Genomic DNA, 20,632 nt, shown 5'->3' with positions numbered 1-20,632 from the left:
AGGATCAAAGGGATGCACAATTCTTAACCCTGTCAGATGACCATGGAATAAAGGCAAGGAGAGCCATAGGCATGCCAACTGTACAAGCAGCAGTCAGAGGGAAAGGAGGGGCATTTTTGCATCAAAGGTATCAAGCAAGCCCCGAGGAAAAGAGACAGCATTGCACTGATGGCCCTACAAAGGACACGAATTGGCAGAAACCAAAGGAGAAAAAGCAGGAAAAGTCAGTGATCCTGTGCTGGTCTTTTCAGTTACTCTTTGATATACTGTTAGCTACTTAATCTGCTCTTCCTCCTTTTTATGCTGAAAGATAATATAACAGCAATAAAACAGTTGTATTTATTTTTTCATTAACAGAAAATCATTGTATTTGGACATTTATTAAAAAATATAGACAGAAATCACTAATGAAGTGATTTATAAAATAACTATTAAATCATTATTTTTGAGAGGTATGCAAATGGAATTGTTAAACTCTGGAGACAAAGTACACTGTGTATGAATAACTGAGAAGAAACAACTTGATTAGACGATATATTGGAAGAGTTCAAATGATAGAATGCTCTCTCTAGATTCTTATTGAATGGTAATATCAGTATAGTGCCTTTATCCATAGTAGGACCACATATTTTCAGTTAAGTACAGCGGGTTAAGAATCTGCCTGCAAGGCAGGAGCCACAGGAAGATCCCCTGGAGGAGTTAGTGGGGGAAATCCCATGGACAGAGGAGCTTGGCAGGCTACAGTCCTGGTCGCAAAGAGTCGGACACTATTGAGTATGCAAACACACACACACACACACCTCTTTAAAAAAGCAACAGTGCTGAAGATACAATGCATAGACTACCTAGAATAGGTGTGGAAAAAAGAAAACTGAAATGAGTAGAATGGAAAAATCCCACATTTTGTTCCATGTGAAATAAATTTCTTCTTATACCTATTAGAATAATCAATGAAAATGAAGCTATTACTTGAGTTCATTTTCCTCATGATATCCTAACAATTACTAGGATATCTACTTTTGCCAAATATAATTTATTCTGTATTTAATTCTGAATCACATTGGACTGGGCATTATTTTAAACAAGGCAAATAGGAACAGTTCAGGCATTCTAGAAGCTGATAGGTTAAACCAGTGGTAAACACATACATATGTGAAAAACATACAAGCATAAAACACACCTACTAGTAAATATTCAAGCAACATGCTGCTGCTGCTGCTGCTAAGTCGCTTCAGTTGTGTCCAACTCTGTGTGACTCAATGGACTGCAGCCTACCAGGCTCCCCTGTCCATGGGATTTTCCAGGCAAGAGTACTGGAGTGGGGTGCCATTGCCTTCTCCGCAAGCAACATGAGTATATACTAAACTAAATTAGTTCTAATGCCTTTAGCACAATATAATGGAAAGGATGATGAAAGCCACCTGGTTGGCTGAAACACAAATGCTCCTCAGAAGCCCACCACTTCGGTCTGAGGGGAAGGAGGAAATGCCTTAAGCCTCTGCAGGTTGGGAGATGGGAACAGTGTTCACACAAAGCTGAGTCTACAAATAGAAAAGAGATCTTTCTCCTCAGAGATACACAGATGAAATTATATGATGTCTGGAATTTTCTTCAGAATAATCCACCAGTAAAGGGAATGAGTAGCAATTACTGATGAAGCAAGATTGGCCTTGAGTCAATAACAAACCTGAATTATGGCTTCATGGGGGTTTATTACACTAATTTCTCCACTTTTGTATATGTTGGAAATTTTCTAACATAAAATACTTTTTTTTTTTTTTTTTTTAAAGAACCATAGGATTAAAAGAAAACCCATAAATTGTGGTAATAAATTTGAACGAAAACCAACAAAAAGACGAGAATCCAAAATGTTTTAAGAACTCCTATCAATAAAAGAAAGACAAAGAAATCAATTGAAAAATAGAAAAGCCATTAATAGGCATTTATGAGGCCAAAAAATGGCCAACAAAATACCAGAAGATGTTTAGCCTCATCATGTAAGCAGGACAATGCAAATTAAAACTACAATGATATATTTGCTACATCACGATAGGCTGGGTTAGATTGTTACTGCCAACACTCAAGAATCTTATACTAACAAAATTTTATATCTCACACACACTAGCTATCCATTGTAGGTCAACTGGGAGACATATCCATCATAGTCGCTCATGTTCCCAAGGTCACACAGCAGTCACTTCCTGAATGCTGCAGGTCTCTTTTCCAGAAGGAGAATCAGGGAGGTATCTGCATTAGCAATTAATTGCTCCAGCCTGGAAGAGGCACACATCTTTTCACTATTCATTGCTCAGTAAAAGTTACTGAACTCACCCAACCACGAGGGGTCAGGAAGCATTATTCTTCCTTCTACGTGCTTAGAAAGGGAGATATCAAAACGTGGTTACAGCAGCATTGCTGATAAACAAACAAATAAAAATCCAACTGGAACTAGCTCTCACATCCACAAACTGTAAAACAGATCATTTGGGGAATATTTTTTTATGAGATACCATTTAGTATAGAAAATGAATGAACAAAAAAAAAAAAGAAAATGAATGAACAAAGGATACACATTTTTATTTGGTTGAATCGCAAAAACATCCTAGGGAGTGAAAAATAAAGGTCAAGAATTGTGGTGTTTTGGGAAAGGCTTAAAATAATCAAACATAATACACTGTTTTAGGAATATAAATAAGGATATATCAATCAATAAATAAATACACCTTAAGGACTGATATTGAAGCTGAAACTCCAATACTTTGGCCACCTGATGCGAAGGGCTGACTCATTTGAAAAGACCCTGATGCTGGGAAAGATTGAGGGCAGGAGGAGAAGGGGACAACAGAGGATGAGATGGTAGGATGGCATCACTAACTCAATGGACATGGGTTTGGGTGGACTCCGGGAGTTGGTGATGGACAGGGAGGACTGGCGTGCTGCGGTTCATGGGGTTGCAAAGAGTTGGACACGACTGAGCGACTGAACTGAACTGAACTGAATGTAACACAAAATCAAGATAGATATAACCTCCGAGTGGATTAAGGAAGGGGTGTGATCAGGGAGGGACTGATCAGGTGTTGGTAACATTTGTTTTAGAATAATGAGCTTATTATTATTTTAATAATGGAACTTTAAACATTTACTAACCAGGATTGGGTTGGATGGCCACTTATAGAACAGTTACTGGCAAAGAGGATATGTATTGCCATGACTCAGTAAGGTCAAACATGACTCAAGTCCTAACACATTGTGGCCCTGCCCTAACTAAATTGAGACAGCAAACAGGAAGGAGAATGAACGATGGATAAGCAAGTAACCTCGTCTGCCCCAGAAAAATGCAAAAGAATTGACCAGAGGAATATCAGGGAATTCAGTTCAGTTCAGTTTAGTTGCTCAGTTGTGTCTAGTCGTGTTCAGTTCAGTTCTCAGTCTTTGCAGACTGAAGCACACCAGGCCTCCCTATCCATCACCAACTCCCAGAGTTCACTCAAACTCATGTCCATTGAGTCGGTGATGCCATCCAGCCATCTCATCCTCTGTCGTCCCCTTCTCCTCTCGCCTTCGATCCTTCCTAGCATCAGGGTCTTTTCAAATGAGTCAGTTCTTTGCATCAGGTAGCCAACGTAGAGAAGCTTTAAGGGAGTCTAATAAATTCCAGAATGTACTACTCATGTCTGCTCTCAGCATTGAAAGTCTGGCACCAAGTGCACACATCATGGGTGCTCAGGACATTTTAGGTTAACTGAATCTAGAAGGTGGCAAATTGAGTAGAATTTAAACATGTAGAAATATTTATGAGGGCTGAAAAATCACACTGATATTAAAAAAGTGAGCTATCATTATCAGAAAGCCAAAAAAGCCACAATGTTTATCTTTCATGAGGGCAAGATAATAATGAAGCCTGGCTCTTCACCATGACTGGCTGCTGATGGACAGGGCATATCCAGGGAGAAGACTGTGACTGCCAATGAGAAGAAGAAAAAGGTGGGCACTGGAATCCCCTGGTGGTCCAGTGGTTAAGAATCCATCTGTTGATGCAGGAGACATGGGTTTGATCCCTGGTCTGGGAAGATTCCACATGCTGTGGGGCAATTTATGCCATGCACTACAACTACGGAGCCTGTGCTCTAGAGCCTGAAAGTCACGACTACTGAAGGCTGTGTGCCTAGAGCCCAAGCTCTGAAACAAGAAAACCCACAAGAACAAGAAGCCCACATACTGCAGCAAAGAGTAGCGCCAGCCCTCGCCACAACTAGAGAAAGCCCACGCACAGCAACAAAGACCCAGCACAGCCAAAAATAAATAAATAGATAAAATTTTTAAAAGGTGGGAACCTTTCAAAGAATGCCATTCTAGGACAGCACATTAATTCCTTCCAGAATATTTACTGAGACTATATTATACATCAGGTGCTGTTCTGGGTACTTGCAATACATTATTGAACAAAAACAACAAAACATGTCCTACTCCCTTCAACTTATATTCTAGCATAATAAAGTGTGAATTACAGTTAGCAAAGGGAATTAAGATAGCAGGAGATAAGTGCTATGGAAAATAAACAGAACAGGGTCAAAGGGGTCAGTAATCCTGGGGTGGGCACTATGAGAAGGGTTCAACAGGGTGGTCAAGGACATCTCACTGAGAAGGTGAGAACTGAGCAAATTCTCCAAGGAGGTGAAAGAGGGCCGAGAGAACTTATGGGAAGACTGTGTTTAATGGACTTCCCTGGTGGCTCAGATGGTAAAGCGTCTGTCTACGATGTGAGAGACCTGGGTTCAACCCCAGGGTTGGGAAGATTCCCTGGAGAAGGAAATGGCAACCCACTCCAGTACTCTTGCCTTGAAAATCCCATGGACAGAGGAGCTTGGTGCAGGCTACTATCCATGGGGTTGCAAAGAGTCGGGCACAACTGAGCGAATTCACTTTCACTTTTCACTTTCACTCCATTTCTCCACTCTGCTGAGAGACTTTGTTATTGGCACCTTCCCTGCCTCCAGCCTTCTAGAACTACGGGGTTCCCAAACCTTCCCTGAGAGATCTCAACTTGCCAGGGAAGTGAGCCACTGCTTCTCCTTGAAACAAAGTTGAGAAACTGTGTGTGTCCATCTCAATTTTGTGCACTGATGTGGATTTCATATCTTTTGCCATTTCACATTTAACACCAAAATACAGTGCTTGTGTTTAAGTAAAGATGAATTGCATTAATTTTATTGTTGCTTGTTATTATCACATTAATATGTCATTTCCAGTTAATGCTTGCTTGTAAGAACTGTAATCTGGACAACATCATGGGAGTGATTAGTCCTTGAAAAGCAAGCTGAATCAAATGTACTGTATTTAAGATTTGGATAAATTATAAATTCTACCAAAATTTAGAAAACATTTGTGAAGCTATCATGATTCTACCCTGATATTCTCTAAGTGAGATTTTCCAGTTAAGTAGGAAAAAAGAACAGTCTTGTTTTGGAGTGAGTCTTACACTTTCCAGTTGTGTCACTATTTTTTAGGTAAACTCAATGGGCCTCAGGGTCCTTTTCTGTAAAACAAAGAGCTGGATTGGTTGATCTGTGTGATCCCTTCCAGCTCCCAAATCCTTTGACTCTAAATAATCGTTTCATCAAGCTATGCACAGATTCCACCTTCAGCTTCTTTTAAGGGGCTTCCCTGGTGGCTCAATGGTAAAGAATCCATATGCAATGCAGGAGACACAGAAGATGTGGGTTCCATACCTGGATCAGGAAAATCCCCTGACAAAGGAAATGACAACCCCCTCCAGTATTCTTGCCTAGAAAATTCCATGGACAGAGGAGCCTAGTGGGCCAGTCCATACAGTCTCAAAGAATAGGACTTGACTGAGCCTATATGCTTGCTTCTTTGAAGGAGACATTTATTTTGGTCAAAACTGCATTTTCAAAAGATTTGAATTTATAATTTCCAATTATCTTGCTTGCTTTCCAGACTGTTAGTCTTAAGGTAGCGCTCATTAGCAGTTTGTTTATACATAATACAGATTAATTGCATATCACAACACCATGGGATTCAGGAGCAATTCAATGATAGTACATGATATGTTACAAAATAAAACCCATTTTAAATGCTCTACTTTTACGGTAAAGCATCTGTCTACAATGTGGGAGACCCGGGTTCGACCCCTGGGTCGGGAAGATCCCCTGGAGAAGGAAATGGCAATCCACTCCAGAATTATTGCCTGGAAAATCCCATGGACAGAGGAGCCTGGTAGGCTACAGTCCATGGAGTCGCCAAGAGTCGGACACGACTGAGCGATTAGGACTTAGGACTAGGATCTTTTAAAAAGAATAGGTTTTTTTTTTAAAATTCCTTCTGATGCAGCCATCAACTCAGAGAGTCTTCAAACTCCACCATCCAAAGTGCATGCATCTAGAGAAATTCCCCCTACATTCAGGACTAGTGGGCTCTGTGATTTCAGGGTGCTATAGAGATTTGGGAGCCAAATCCCAGTCTTACTCAAAGAGCTGTGGATCCTGGAAAAATCATTTAACCTCTTCTGTGTTCGGTTTCCTCTTCCACAAGTTGAGGGAGCTGAAGGGGATAATACTTAAATCCGTCTCAGGTCTAAATTCTGTGATTGCTGAATAAATCACACTCCTGCTTACAGGAATCTGCAGCAGGTTCTTCTCACCTGCTCTGGAAGATGTCCTTACTCTCTGCAGCTCGGAAGAACAACACTCACAAATACTAAAGAGCCATCTAATGACTGTGTGTCTGTGTGTGTGTGTGCATGCGTGTTCAGTCGTGCCTGACTCTTTGAGACACCATGGACTATATATAGCCTATCAGGCTTCTCTGTCTAAGGAATTTTCCAGGCAAGAATACTGGAGTGGGTTGCCATTTCCTTCACTAGGGGATCTTCCCTATCCAGGGATCAAACCCATGTCTCCTGCATTGGAAGGCAGATTCTTTCACTACTGCACCACCAGAGAAGCCCACTTAATTTCGGCAGCAAGATTTTGATTTCCTTTTATAGAACATTCCCTGGGGTAAAGTGTACTATCCTGTGGAGTAACAGCATAGGATATTTTGACTGCTGGAGGATATTTCATCTGGAAATCAGGCTTCAGTTACCTTCCTTTGATAGTTTTCACTTTCAGAACAAAGTGAAAACCCCCAAAGGGATGTTTATACTTAGAGTTTAAATCTATTGGAATACGAAAAGTATCTAAGAGTTAAGCATCTGTAAACATTTAAAACAAGGTGAAATCACAAACATTACTTCTAATAATCTCTTTTAAGTTTGAGTAGAAGCCAAAAGGAATGAACAAAACCCTGGGGAACACTTTGATGTTAAACTGTTAACTCAAATCATTTCTAATAACTCAAATTGTAACAGAGAGTTGGAGGAAATGCATAAATTGTCCGTACAAATACACAATTAACACTACATATAAGAAAGTGGATCATGTAGAAAAATCAGACTTTCTGCCTGAATTTTCATGATTTAGCTATCCCACCAGGCCTCTCTGATGGTTGAAACAGTAAAGAAACTGCCTGCAATGCAGGAGGCCCAGGTTTGATCCCTGGGTCAAGAAGATCCCCCAGAGAAGGGAATGGCTAAGCACTCCAGTATTCTTGCCTGGAGAATTCCACAAACAGAGGAGCCTGACAGGCTATAGTCATATCATAGTGTATATTTAATCTTCTCAATAGCCCATAAAAGTAATAATTGTTTGCCCTATTACAAGATGGTGGAAACTAAGGTTCCCAACAGGTTATATGTATGCTGTAAACTGCTTTTCCTTCAAATTCCAAAGAACATTAAGATAGTCCTTGATCATAGTCATTCATTCATTCATTCAAATAGAAACTCCTATTTCTAACATATCCTGCTCTAAGGTAAGCATCCTCTAAACCCGCCCACTTCCCTTTTCTTACTCAGTTTTCACTGAATATGGGAACTCAGAGAAATGATTAGCTCTGTTGTGTATTTGCCTCCATTATCTGATTACCCCTCTATCTTGCCTTTTCCCAGGATAAATTATAAAATTTCCTTTCTGCTTCTCTTTGGAACCATTTTCCAAAAGACATCTTCTCTTTCAGAAGCAGAATTGCAAACGAGAAAGAGTAGTTTAGGAGGGAAACGTAAAACAAAAAGATTACCACAGCGTTTTTCCATTAGCACCATGACATTTCTAATAATCTACACAGAAGGATTTTTTTTTCAGCATCCTCCTAAGTGCCTCTTGAAAACCTCTGTGACATACACGATAGCTACTGACTAATTTGTTCTGGCAGAAAAATGAGTTCAGTATTCCTGAAAATATGTTTCCTATCACTAGATCTTATTCAGGTCATTGAGTGGCTTTTCACTGGTAGAAGGGAGGAGAATTTACCTTTAATGAAATATTATTGAGAAGAGAAGGAAAAATAACATTTTGACCTACTCCAACATTAGCAAAATGCAAATCATAGGCAATTTTCTGGGAGGTGGTATTTCAATAGTTTACATTTATGTGGTTCTGCATCACAGAACCACAAAATCTGAGTATTTTTTTAAAGCAAGGTGAATGAAGGGTGGAAACAGACTGTGAATAAACAACTGTGAAAAACTAACTTTAAGCAGCTTTCAGCTTAGTGACTGAGATAATGCCATTTCTCTAGAGAAGTTCTAAATATAGACAAATAATGGAGAGCAGTTTACCACAAGCTGTGTAGCTCCCTAAACCAGCAGGGGCTGTGCATTGACTAGGGGAGGATTGTATAGTCCCCACAGCAATTTCAGATTGATTAAGGATGTACTAGAGACAGGTTTCAATGTGTGTGGTGGGGTGGGGGGAGGGGTGTCACATCTCATTATTCCATTTTTTTTTTCTCTTCCTGTGCAGAGGTGTGGGTAGCCGCCATGTAAATTGTAGGTGTGGGTGATTAGGATGTTAAGTGGAAGAAAAGAGAGCTCTTCATTATTCTTCTTTTGGAAATAAAAAGGGATACAATTCAGCAATTATTTGCTTACAATTTGTCAGCACGGCTAGGATAGGCTAGGATACCGGCTTTCTTTCCGTAGGTGAGATTACTTCCTGCTGACACCAAGAGGGAGCAGGATGGACAAATGCGTGAAAAAGAAAATTAACCTCAAAGGGTAGCTTTTTTTTTGATGGTGGCGAGACGTTTTTTCTTGCGTTAAAATTAGATGTATTGGTGACTGGCAGCGACAGGATTTTAACACTGAGAATTCAGGGTACACAGATCCTCAGGTGCACAAAACAAGCGTTAGTTTTGAGAGATAGCTCAAACTACTTGGATATTGTCTTTAGCTATGCAGAACCGAAAAATCTGAACATTTAGCAGAATGCCTTGGGTAAAGTATGCCACGAAGTAATAGTCACTTCTATACTAATAAAAAGCTCCATGGTCAAAATCATATCAATAAATGCATGTTTAAGTAGAGTTTATAGACAGAGAAAAAATTCAAAGATTCTTTCCTAGATGACATTTTTAAGAAATGTCTTATTCTAAATGCCTCAGGGCAAAATTTCAACCCAAATGAAATAAAATGAGAAGTGGCCAGTTATTTAGCAAGATCATTGTCATTACACAGAATTGAACTTTTTTTTCAGTTAGAGCTTTATACATATTTTGGAGGTGGCTGATACACCTCCACTGATACTGATATACTACACTGCACTGATACTGATACAGTGGCTTACATTTATAATTTTCTAATTAAAATATATCCTTCATATCAATTTTAGAGAAGTAACAAGCTTAATCCATGGCATTTAATCATTTGGGTTTGTTTTGACATTTTTAGAACATGAAACCTAATACAGAGATGTGATTACTTTGCAAAAGATTTGCGAGGAAGGTGACATGCCACATGAGATTTTACAGAGGGAAATGGACTAGTGTGGTAGGGTAAGGGAAAGAAAAGATCTTGATGTCAATTCTAAGCACATGCATGATTTTCAAAGCGCCTCTCTCTGAAGTCTAGGAATAACCTTTTATGTAAACTTTCCTCCATTTTATCACACTTCACTGTTCTACCCTGTCCCTTCTTAGATTTAAGAGGAAAAAACAAGGTTAAGTGTACAAGTAACTTTGCTAACCAACAGCCAAAGGCTGAATGCTTGATCCACTCAGTAGGAGCGCGTGTGGGCTCCTCTGGACCCATCACCTCATGGCTTCTTGCCTGACGCTCAGACCCTGACAGGATGCTCTAATGCTGTCTCAACACAAACAGAGGGTATTTAAGAAGTGTCCTCTCCAGCCGCTCTGTACCTTATAAGAAATTTACCACAAAGAAGAGACTAATACATCTAATTTTAACACAAGAAAAAAACATTACACAAATATCAAGAAAAAAAAGAAGTCAACTGGTCCCCTCCAGCCAGACTAACTTTCTGGTCCCAGATAAGGGACGGCTGTGCGCTGGTGACTTTGCCAAAGGGACAGGATTTAGAAGTAGGGAAGTAGAGCAAGTGAAGTAAATAATCCAATTATTTATTTAAGCTTCAGAATGGAGGCTACTAGACATAGATGTGAAAAGACAGTATCAGATAGGCCTCAATTTGAATCTTGATTCTGACACTTGACCTTGGAAGAATTATTGAATATCTCTATTCTGCAGTTAATTCTGTTATAGAATCAAGAATATGATACCTAACTTTTAAGGTTAGTGTGAGGTCTAAATGAGATAATGTGGGTGATATATTAAGCATGGTTTTTGACTGATAGTAAGGGCTCAATATCATTTGGGTTTTTTTTAGGGTTCAACACCTTTTTTTGTTTTTGTTTTTGCTTTTAGAGCTCAATACCTTTTAATATTCAAGGACCAGAGGGTCTTTGTCTTCCCTTCTAGCTTTGAAAAGAGATTTTTTTTTTTTTGATAATTGCTTTTTTTATTTAGGCTGTTAAAATGTTTTCTCCGAAATGGTATAAACCAAGTTTAAATGATAATAATAGTGCTTTATATGTTGGTCAGATATGCACTGATTGGTCACACCTGAAGTATAAGAAATGCCCTATGTCTTTATATTGTTGGAAAAGAAGCCAGTTTGAGCTCACCCTTGCTGAATTTGAAGAGATGTCCAAAAATGACTGGTTTATAGGGACGGGGAAAAGGGATGGGGAATCTCTCTTTACCCTCCTCCCACTTAGATCCTAGAACATGCTAGCGGCTATTCCTTGCATATAGAAGGGAAAGGATTAGAATATATAGAATATAGAATCCGCCGGATTCAGTCTCTCTGGCCCTTGTTCTGTCGGTTACTCGGTAAAGCTGACTGGTGCCCCTTCTTCATGTGTCAACATCCTGCCTCAGACAGATTACAGAGATGCCCCAGGGCAGCCCTCACCACGGAACACAGTCACATTCTCAGAGGCTCCCAGCACTCCTTGTTGGGTTTAGCCTGCACTGGCATCCATGCTGCCATTCTTTCACCTGATCAGTTACACCTACAGAGGTTCTGCAACTGAGAAACCCACTACGCTGATGTAATAGCCAGATAAACCAGGCTATGATGGCCCCAAATATTAGTAACTTGAGTCAACAAAGGTTAATTTCTTTCTAAGCCCAAAGTACGGATGGAGGTCCAAGTATCGTATGTCTAAGTATTTAAAACTTGTCAACCAAAGTAACAAATGAAATACGTTCTATCCTCTGGTATGGCTGTTAGCATAACCAACACCATCTTGGGCTTTTTCAGTTCCTCCTGTCCTTCTACTAACCATACCTAGGCCTATACTGCAGAGAAGGCAATGGCACCCGACTCCAGTACTCTTGCCTGGAGAATCCCATGGATGGAGGAGCCTGGTAGGCTGCAGTCCATGGGGTCACGAAGAGTTGGCACGACTGAAGCGACTTAGCAGCAGCAGGCCTATACTGTGTAGTAAATCTCTTCTCTATTGTCAAGGGTTTTGCCCTTAAAAGATAGTTTTTAGTGTTAATTAGTTGTAGGTGGCCTCTATGCTCTGTTAGTCCCCAAACAATGATACTGACACATTTCTGGCACCCACAAAACTAGTCACCCGTCATAGGTCAGATACAGTTGTGACACAGGAATACACTCCTTGTCTCTGAGCACGTACCCTCATATCCTAGTTTCAGTTCAGTTCAGTCGCTCAGTCATGTCTGATTCTTTGCGACTCCATGGACTGCAGCACGCCAGGCCTCCCTGTCCATCACCAACTCCTGGAGTCTACTCAAACTCATATCCATTGAGTTGGTGGTACCATCCAACTCATCCTCTGTCGTCCCCTTCTCCTCCTGCCCTCAATCTTTCCCAGCATCAGGGTCTTTTCAAATGCGTCAGCTCTTGGCATCAGGTGGCCAAAGTATTGGAGTTTCAGCTTCAACATCAGTCCTTTCAATGAACACTCGGGACTGATCTCCTTTAGGATGGACTGGTTGGATCTCCTTGCAGTCCAAGTGACTCTCAAGAGTCTTCTCCAACACCACAGTTTAAACGCATTAATTCTTCGGCACTCAGCTTTCTTTATAGTTCAACTCTCACATCCATACATGACTACTGGAAAGACCATAGCCTTGACTAGATGGACCTTTGTTGGCAAAGTAATGTCTCTGCTTTTTAATATGCTGTCTAAGTTGGTCATAACTTTTCTTCCAAGGAGTAAGCATCTTTTTATTTCATGGCTGCAGTCACCATCTGCAGTGATTTTGGAGCCTCCAAAATAGTCTGCCACTGTTACCACTGTTTTTCCATCTATTTGCCATGAAGTGATGGGACCAGATGCCATGGTCTTTGTTTTCTGAATGTTGAGCTTTAAGCCAACTTTTTCACTCTCCTCTTTCACTTTCATCAACAGGCTCTTCAGTTTTTCACTTTCTGCCATAAGGGTGGTGTCATCTGCATATCTGAGGTTATTGATGTTTCTCCCAGCAATCTTGATTCCGGCTTGTGCTTCTTCCAGCCCAGGGTTTCTCATGATGTACTCTGCATATAAGTTAAATAAGCAGGATGACAATATATGGCCTTGACATTCTCCTTTTCCTACTTGGAACCAGTCTGTTGTCCCACGTCCAGTTCTAACTGTTGTGTCCTGACCTACATACAGGTTTCTCAAGAGGCAGGTCAGGTGATCTGGTATTCCTATTTCTTTCAGAATTTTCCACAGTTTATTGTTATCCACACAGTCAGAGGCTTTGGCATAGTCAATAAAGCAGAAATAGATGTTTTTCTGGAACTCTTTTGCTTTTTCCATGATCCAGCAGATGTTGGCAACTTGACTGCTCATTCCTCTTCCTTTTCTAAAACCAGCTTGAACATCTGGAAGTTCACAGTTCACGTATTGCTGAAGCCTGGCTTGGAGAATTTTGAGCATTACTTTACTAGCATGTGAGATGAGTGAAATTGTGTGGTAGTTTGAGCATTCATTGGTATTGCCTTTCTTTAGGATTGGAATGAAAACTGACCTTTTCCAATCCTGTGGCCACTGCTGAGTTTTCCAAATTTGCTGGCATATTGAGTGCAGCACTTTAACAGCATCGTCTTTTAGGATTTGAAATATCTCAACTGGAATTCCATCACCTCCACTAGCTTTGTTCATAGTGACGCTTCCTAAGGCCCACTTGACTTCACATTCCAGGATGTCTGACTCTAGGTGAGTGATCACACCACCTTGATTATCTGGGTTGCGAAAATCTTTTTTGTATAGTTCTTCTGTGTATTTTTGCCACCTCTTCTTAATATCTACTGCTTCTGTTAGGTCCATACCATTTCTGTCCTTTATCGAGCCCAACTTTGCATAAAATGTTCCTTTGGTATCTCTAACTTTCTTGAAGAGATCTCTAGTCTTTCCTGTTCTATTGTTTTCCTCTATTTCTTTGCATTGATCGCTGAGGAAGGCTTTCTTATCTCTCCTTGCTATTCTTTGGAACTCTGCATTCAGATGTTTATATCTTTCCTTTTCTCCTTTGCTTTGCACTTCTCTTCTTTTCACAGCTATTTGTAAGGCCTCCTCAGACAACCATTTGGCTTTTTTGCATTTCTTTTTCTTGGGGATGGTCTTGCTCCCTGTCTCCTATACAGTGTTACAAACCTCCCACCATAGTTCATCAGGCACTCTGACTATCAGATCTAATCCCTCGAATATATTTGTCACTTCCACTGTATAATCGTAAGGGATTTGAGTTAGGTTATACCTGAATGGTCTAGTGGTTTTCCCTACTTTCTTCAAGTCTGAATTTGGCAATAAAAAGTTCATGATCTGAGCCACAGTCAGCTCCCGGTCTTGTTTTTGCTGACTGTATAGAGCTTCTTCAGCTTTGGCTGCAAAGAATATAATCAATCTGTTTTCGGTGTTGACCATCTGGTGATGTCCATGTGTAGAGTCTTCTCTTGTGTTGTTGGAAGAGGGTGTTTGCTATGACCAGTGCGTTCTCTTGGCACAACTCTATTAACCTTTGTCCTGCTTCATTCTGTACTCCAAGGCCAAATATCCTAGTTTAAGTATAGAAATGTCCCAAAGGCCCCTTAGCTGCACGGAGAATTACAGTACAATCCGGGATACTGCTGTCTGTCTAGTTCCACTCTGTATGTAATTCATGCTATAATAAATTGATCCATTGACTATGTGCAACTGCCTACCTTGTTTTTCCGTCTCAAGATACTTTCTTAGTTCAGTGATGGGTACTTTTTGTTCCCTCTGATTTCAGATATTTTTTATCTTGAGAAATATAACTTTACCTGTAAAACGAGACTTTAATTTAGAGTTCTGAGATGCCTTTCTTACAGTTCTGTGTTAGAACTTGGTAGTAAACAGCATGATAGCCTTTTAGCCTGTCCAGCTCCTTGACACCTTATCTTATACTTGTAAGATCTGTAAGTGCTCTTTGACACTTCCCAAAGGGAGCATAAAACCAGAAAAGATTAGCATGCAGACTTTGGAATCAGACTTGTAGACTTTGGGCAAGGAATTCTGAGAGCCCTGTTCTCTAAACCACGGAGGTGAATTTGCAAACATGGAATCCATAAAGAATGAAGAGTGACTATATTTTGATGTGTTTATTTGTGTCCAGAATTTCCTGAGAGAAATGAACAACTGGGTACACAGAAAGAGGCAAGGTGGGGTATTAACTCTTCTGACCATTCTGGTGCAGAGAAGCCCAGATTTTAATAATATAGTGTTGAGTTCTTTCGAGAAGGAGAAGGAATCAGTTTTTTTCATTTTTGCTGACAGATCTCTCTGTGGGTGGAGGATGACCAGTTAAGCTCAGGCAGTTTACATCACACGGGTGATCACTGTGCCATCCGTGACATGCACTGCACAGTTAATTAGCCCAGTGCATTCTTACTCCTTAGTTCACCCAGTCATCCATTACCCCCCTCTGGGGTAAGCACAGTAGTGAGGGCAGAAGGTGTCCATGAGCTGTTACAACAGCCGCTTTCAGATGAGGAAACCAGGGTTGAGAGAAAGGCTATAATATCACTTAATTCCTGAAATTCCTGGAAGTCTTCAAGAGGTTATAGAACCAGAAAGGTAGAGAGTCACTTTCCTAGGTCATCTCTGCATTGAATCATGCAATTAATCATAGGCACAATCTTTTGTTAGTAAGGAGAGGCTGAACAAATCACTATTGATAATAAAGGAAAATAAAAGAAAACCTGAATAAAAGAAAAAGAGGCGACACCACATGCCATTTCACTGACTTGATTTCTTTGATCTCTGATTATCATTTGTAAAATTTGCCTTCAGCAATGAATGACTTGCTTGCTATGGGTCAGGCATTGCACATACTAGCTCTATGTGCAAGTTAGTAAATCCTCAAATCAGCCCTGTAGGGCTCTCCTCTTTCCATATATGAGAAAGTGAGGGCTTAGGGAGGTTAATTAACACAGCAAAGGTCACACTGCTAATAAGCAGCTGAGCTGGGATTCAAATCCCCATCCATCTTCTCTATAAGCCAGGCTGTGCCCTTAATCAGATATTTTAGTGATCATACTGGCAGGTTCATCATAATATCAATATATACCTTGCAGGGCTGGCGTGCAAATTAAAGAGATGATATATATGAAAAGTGTTCAGCAAACCATGAGTCCTTGCAAAGCTTCGCTGTGATTATTTCTCAAGTTTTACACAGAGCCAGCTCTGCTGTCCTTAGTGGCCAAATCTATATTAATCCCATAATTCATCCTTAATCCACCAAAGTCTTGTTTGGCTGGCTTTCTCTATAACCGAAGGGATGTTGAAAATATGCCTTTTGTAAGGAAGATTTAACACCTGCTGCCAAAAGGAGCTGGATCATCAGAGGAGAATAGGTTCACTTACAAAAGATATAGATTAATTTGGATATTATTTCCCCACATAACCCAGGCACAAGGAGGCAGGCAATCCAGGGAGGGATAATTGTGCTGAGAGTGGAAGCGCTTATTATAAATAATTACCATGTAATTATCCTCAGGTTCCCTGAGTCTGTAGTATGTTGCTGTTTTTAGGAGGTGGCCCTTCCTTACTAACTGTAAGGAGACTGTTTCCATCAATTTATCAGGGCATGCATTTGTGCCTTACAGCTGGGTCATCACCACTTGGGCCTACTTCTCAAAGCTGATGGCAGAACAGGTACTGGATCCATTCTGCTCTCCTCTCCTCATAGCACAATGACTTTTTTTTTTTTGCAAGTGTGTGAATGTGACACATCTGACTTCTTTTCTGAAGCAACATGTTTATAGAGCAAGTTAATATCAAACCAGTCAATCCTAAAGGAAATCAACCCTGAATATTCATTGGAAGGGCGGATGTTGAAGCTGAAGCTCCAATACTTTGGCCACCTGATGCAAAGAGCCAACTCACTGACGTTGGGAAAGATTCAGGGCAAGAGGACAAGAGGGCAACAGAGGATGAAATGGTTGGATGGCATCATCGACTCAAAGCACATGAGTTTGAGCAAACTCTGGGAGATAGTGAAGGACAGGGAAGCCTGATGTGCTGCAGTTCATGGGGTCGCAAAGAGTTGGACACAACTGAGCAACTGAACAACAACAGCAATACAATGGGTAGACTGTGACGTTCCTGTTTCTGATGCTGCCTCCGAGCTGTGTTCTCAAGCCATGAGGCTCCATAGAAGATACATAACAATACTTAAAAGGAGCAATGGCAGAAGTCATGACAAGTGAAGGGAAAGACACAGCCACTTCCAACAGGGACATGGCTCTGTACAAGGCTAATTCCTCTGATTTTTCTTCTAGGTCTGCATTATCTTGGTAGCAGCAGCTACAAATGTGAAAGCCAAGATGACTGGAATTGTATTTATCTGCTTCAGTTGAGGAAATGAACTATTCTGTGTCTTCTTAGTTGGAAAGTAAGACTGCAAAGCTCTGGTCACAGATCAGTGAGGGACATGCTTTTCTATGTGTCCAGATACAGTGGGAGACACTGGGCGAGAAGACACAACTCAGTGTCTAGGGTGAGTCAAAGCATGACAGTCACAGGCCTGGAATCTCACAGACTGAATCTCACAGAGTGTCATCATCACTACTGCTATAGCTACGGTTTCTTGGGCCCATTCTATATGACAAGTACCTTATGGACACTCTCTCATTTCACCCTCTTAACAACACTGTGAGATAGCTAATATTATTTACCATGAAGGAAAGAAAAAGCTGAGATTAAATAACTTGGTTGAGGTCACCAGATGGCAGGTTCTAGATTTGAACCAGGGTCCAACTCATGCTCTCAACCACCAGGGTTAACAAACCAGAACCTCCCCTAGGATGTGCAGGTACAGAGAACACAGGGCTCAGGGGAACCCTGAAGTCATCTGGACCGATCAACTGGCCAATTTAAAGCTGCTCTCAGAAAAGCCAATCAGAGAGACTTCCCTCTGGATTGTGCTAAAAGGTACTGAATTGTGTCTTATCCGTGTCTTCCACTGAATCTGGATGCATAGAAAAGCATTTCCCTCATGGTGGTACAGTAGCTAAAACTCCATGCTCCCAATGCACGGGGTCCAGGTTCAATCCCTGATCAGGGAACTATATCTCACATGCTGAAACTAAGAGTTTGCATGCTGCAGCTAAGACTAAACATCCCAAGTGCTGCAACCAAGACCTGGCAGAGCCAAATAAATATATATTACAAAAAAAAAGAAAAGAAAAGTAAATCAGAGAAGAAGCCTTAACCAGTCTTTCTACAAAGCCACTCTTTTGCCCATCTTTGAGAACTCTTGATACAAGGAATGGGTTAAAAATATTATTTCTAGCAGTTTGATCCTCCTCTGCATGTCATATATTTTGATTTTTTCAGCTGTTAAGTTGATTACATGAATGGTCATTTGGAAAGAAATGTAAAGAAATACTTTTTAAAATACTAGAAATATTTAACCAGCTATGCCAAAATAAGCCAGTCAGTGAATAGTATAGAAAAGGAATACATTTGTCCTTAAAGAAAGAAATGCACCAATTCTCTCCCATTTAATTGCTGATTTTGCCCGTGCAGTATGGATGCAAGCACAGCCTAAAGACGATCTTCTCCATTGAAATGTGGTTTCCAAACAGAATTTGCTCATGGGTTCACTAAATGGGTCATTTCAGAAGCCACAGATCACTGGAGAATTATTATTTCATGAAAATGTATAGATTCATCCTTTTTGCCCATCCCATGGTGAGCCATCCCCAAATCCTCTCAATGTACCCAAGTATCTTTCCAAGTTGTATCCTCCTTTCCACAGGGACTGTAGTGGGTTGACTAATGCCCCCCACCTTAAAATTCATATCCACCCAGAATCTCAGAATGTGACCTTATTTGGAAATAAGGTCTCTGTAGATGGAACGGGCTTCCCTCGTGGCTGAGTAAAGAATTCACCTGCCAATGCAGGAGACTCAGGTTCAATCCCTGGGCTGGGAAAATCCCCTGGAGGAGGAAATGGCAACCCACTGCAGTATTCTTGCCCGGAAAATCCCATGGGCAGAGGAGCCTGGTGGGCTACAGTCCAGGGGTCACAAAAGAGTTGGACACGCCTTAGCAATTAAGTAGACGGAACAAGTTAAGACGATGTCATATTGGATTACAATGGGTCCTAAATCCCATGACTTGTATCTGCATAGAAAGAAGAGAAGATATGAGACACACAGAGAAAAAACCACACAAACGTGGAGCAGAGATTGGAGTGATGCAGTTACAGGGAAGAAATTCGAGGGACTTCTGGGAGCCGGAGAAGGAAAGGAAGGATCCTCCCCCAGAGTTTCAGGAGAAAGCTGACCTCCCAACATCTTGATTTTAGACCTCTCCAGAAATGTGAAAGAATAAATTTCTGTTGTTTTAAAGCACCCAGTTTGTGGTCATTTATTACAGAAGTTCCCCTCATCTTTTGCAGGGGATTATTTTTAGTGAATTAATAGCAAGGAAGAATTGGAAGCAACCCAAATGACCAAATGTTGGAAAATGGTTGATTAAATCATAGTATACTCATATAATTGAACATTATGTAGCCATTAATATATTTTTGAATTAATAGTGTGTGAAAATAATTGGGATATAATATGCTAACTGCTACAGAAGAACACGTATCTCCGTATGATTCCAATTTTGTTTTAAACATGTTTGTACAGATAAAAATTAGACAAAAATATATCATTTGGTTATCTCTAGGGAGTCACAATGGGATTTTTATCTGATCTTTTAATACAGCCTCATAGTTGTATAAGGATCATGTATTACACTTATGATAAAAAAAAATAAGCAATACAGCTTACTTGAAAAATTCAGAAGACTTCCAATTCAGTGGCTTTCAATCTATTTTGACCACATCTTCTAGTAAAAAATATAATTTGCATTATGACTACAATAGGCTGAATAATGCCACTCCTTCCAAAGACGTTTGAATCCTAACTTCCAGAACCTGTGAATGTCACTGTTGGAAAAAGAAAAAAAAAATATTCATTCTAGGTTCTTCTGATTGGTAAGAATTAACCTGACATAAGACAGATTAATAGGATAAAGTCAAATTTAATTATGTACAGACAGAGGTCCCATAAGAAAAATGAGGTGAACAGACGAGTTAGGTAATTTAAGAGTTACATGCCATCAGAGAGAAGGAGAAGGGAGTAGGAATTTGGGATCTCAAAACAAGGAAAGGAAATTCACAAGGAGATGAAAACAAATGTTTAGTAAACAAATGTTTGCTATGCAAATGTTTGGTCTTAAGGCCCTACTCAGTTTCCATACCACCCCTAACCTGTATTCTTTGTAGATATTTCTGGCGATGGTGCTCTTCCTGGATCAGGTCCCTGATCTAAATTCTTTTAAGCAGGTTAAGGAAGAATTTTTTTTTTTTTAAAAGACCTCCTGAGTCTTCTGCTTCTTAAAGACAATCAACCTAAAATAATCCTCATGCCAAAGAAACACAATTTAGGGTGGCAAATCTGGCTTCCTTACAGTTTTGCCTTTGAAACTTCCTCAAGAAGTTTCACAGTCCAAAAGTTCAGTTTGTAGACTGTTCTATCTCGCTGAACCAGTTTCTTAGTCCTGACAATAGGTCACTTCAGTTAAACCCACTTCAGGAGATGCTGATTTAGGTGGGCTCCCCAGACTTACAGTGCAAGCAATCAGGTATTTAAAAAGAGGCACCTCTATGTAAACAGCTCTCCCCGAGTCACCAGATGGAGGTGCAGATCATCAAGGAGTTTGAATCTGGTCTTTC

The sequence above is a fragment of the Bos mutus genome, chromosome 4 (assembly GCF_027580195.1).
Source record: "Bos mutus isolate GX-2022 chromosome 4, NWIPB_WYAK_1.1, whole genome shotgun sequence".
In the NCBI taxonomy this organism is placed as follows: domain Eukaryota; kingdom Metazoa; phylum Chordata; class Mammalia; order Artiodactyla; family Bovidae; genus Bos; species Bos mutus.
The sequence above is the reverse complement of the archived record's forward strand: the minus strand, read 5'-3'. Positions refer to the sequence as shown.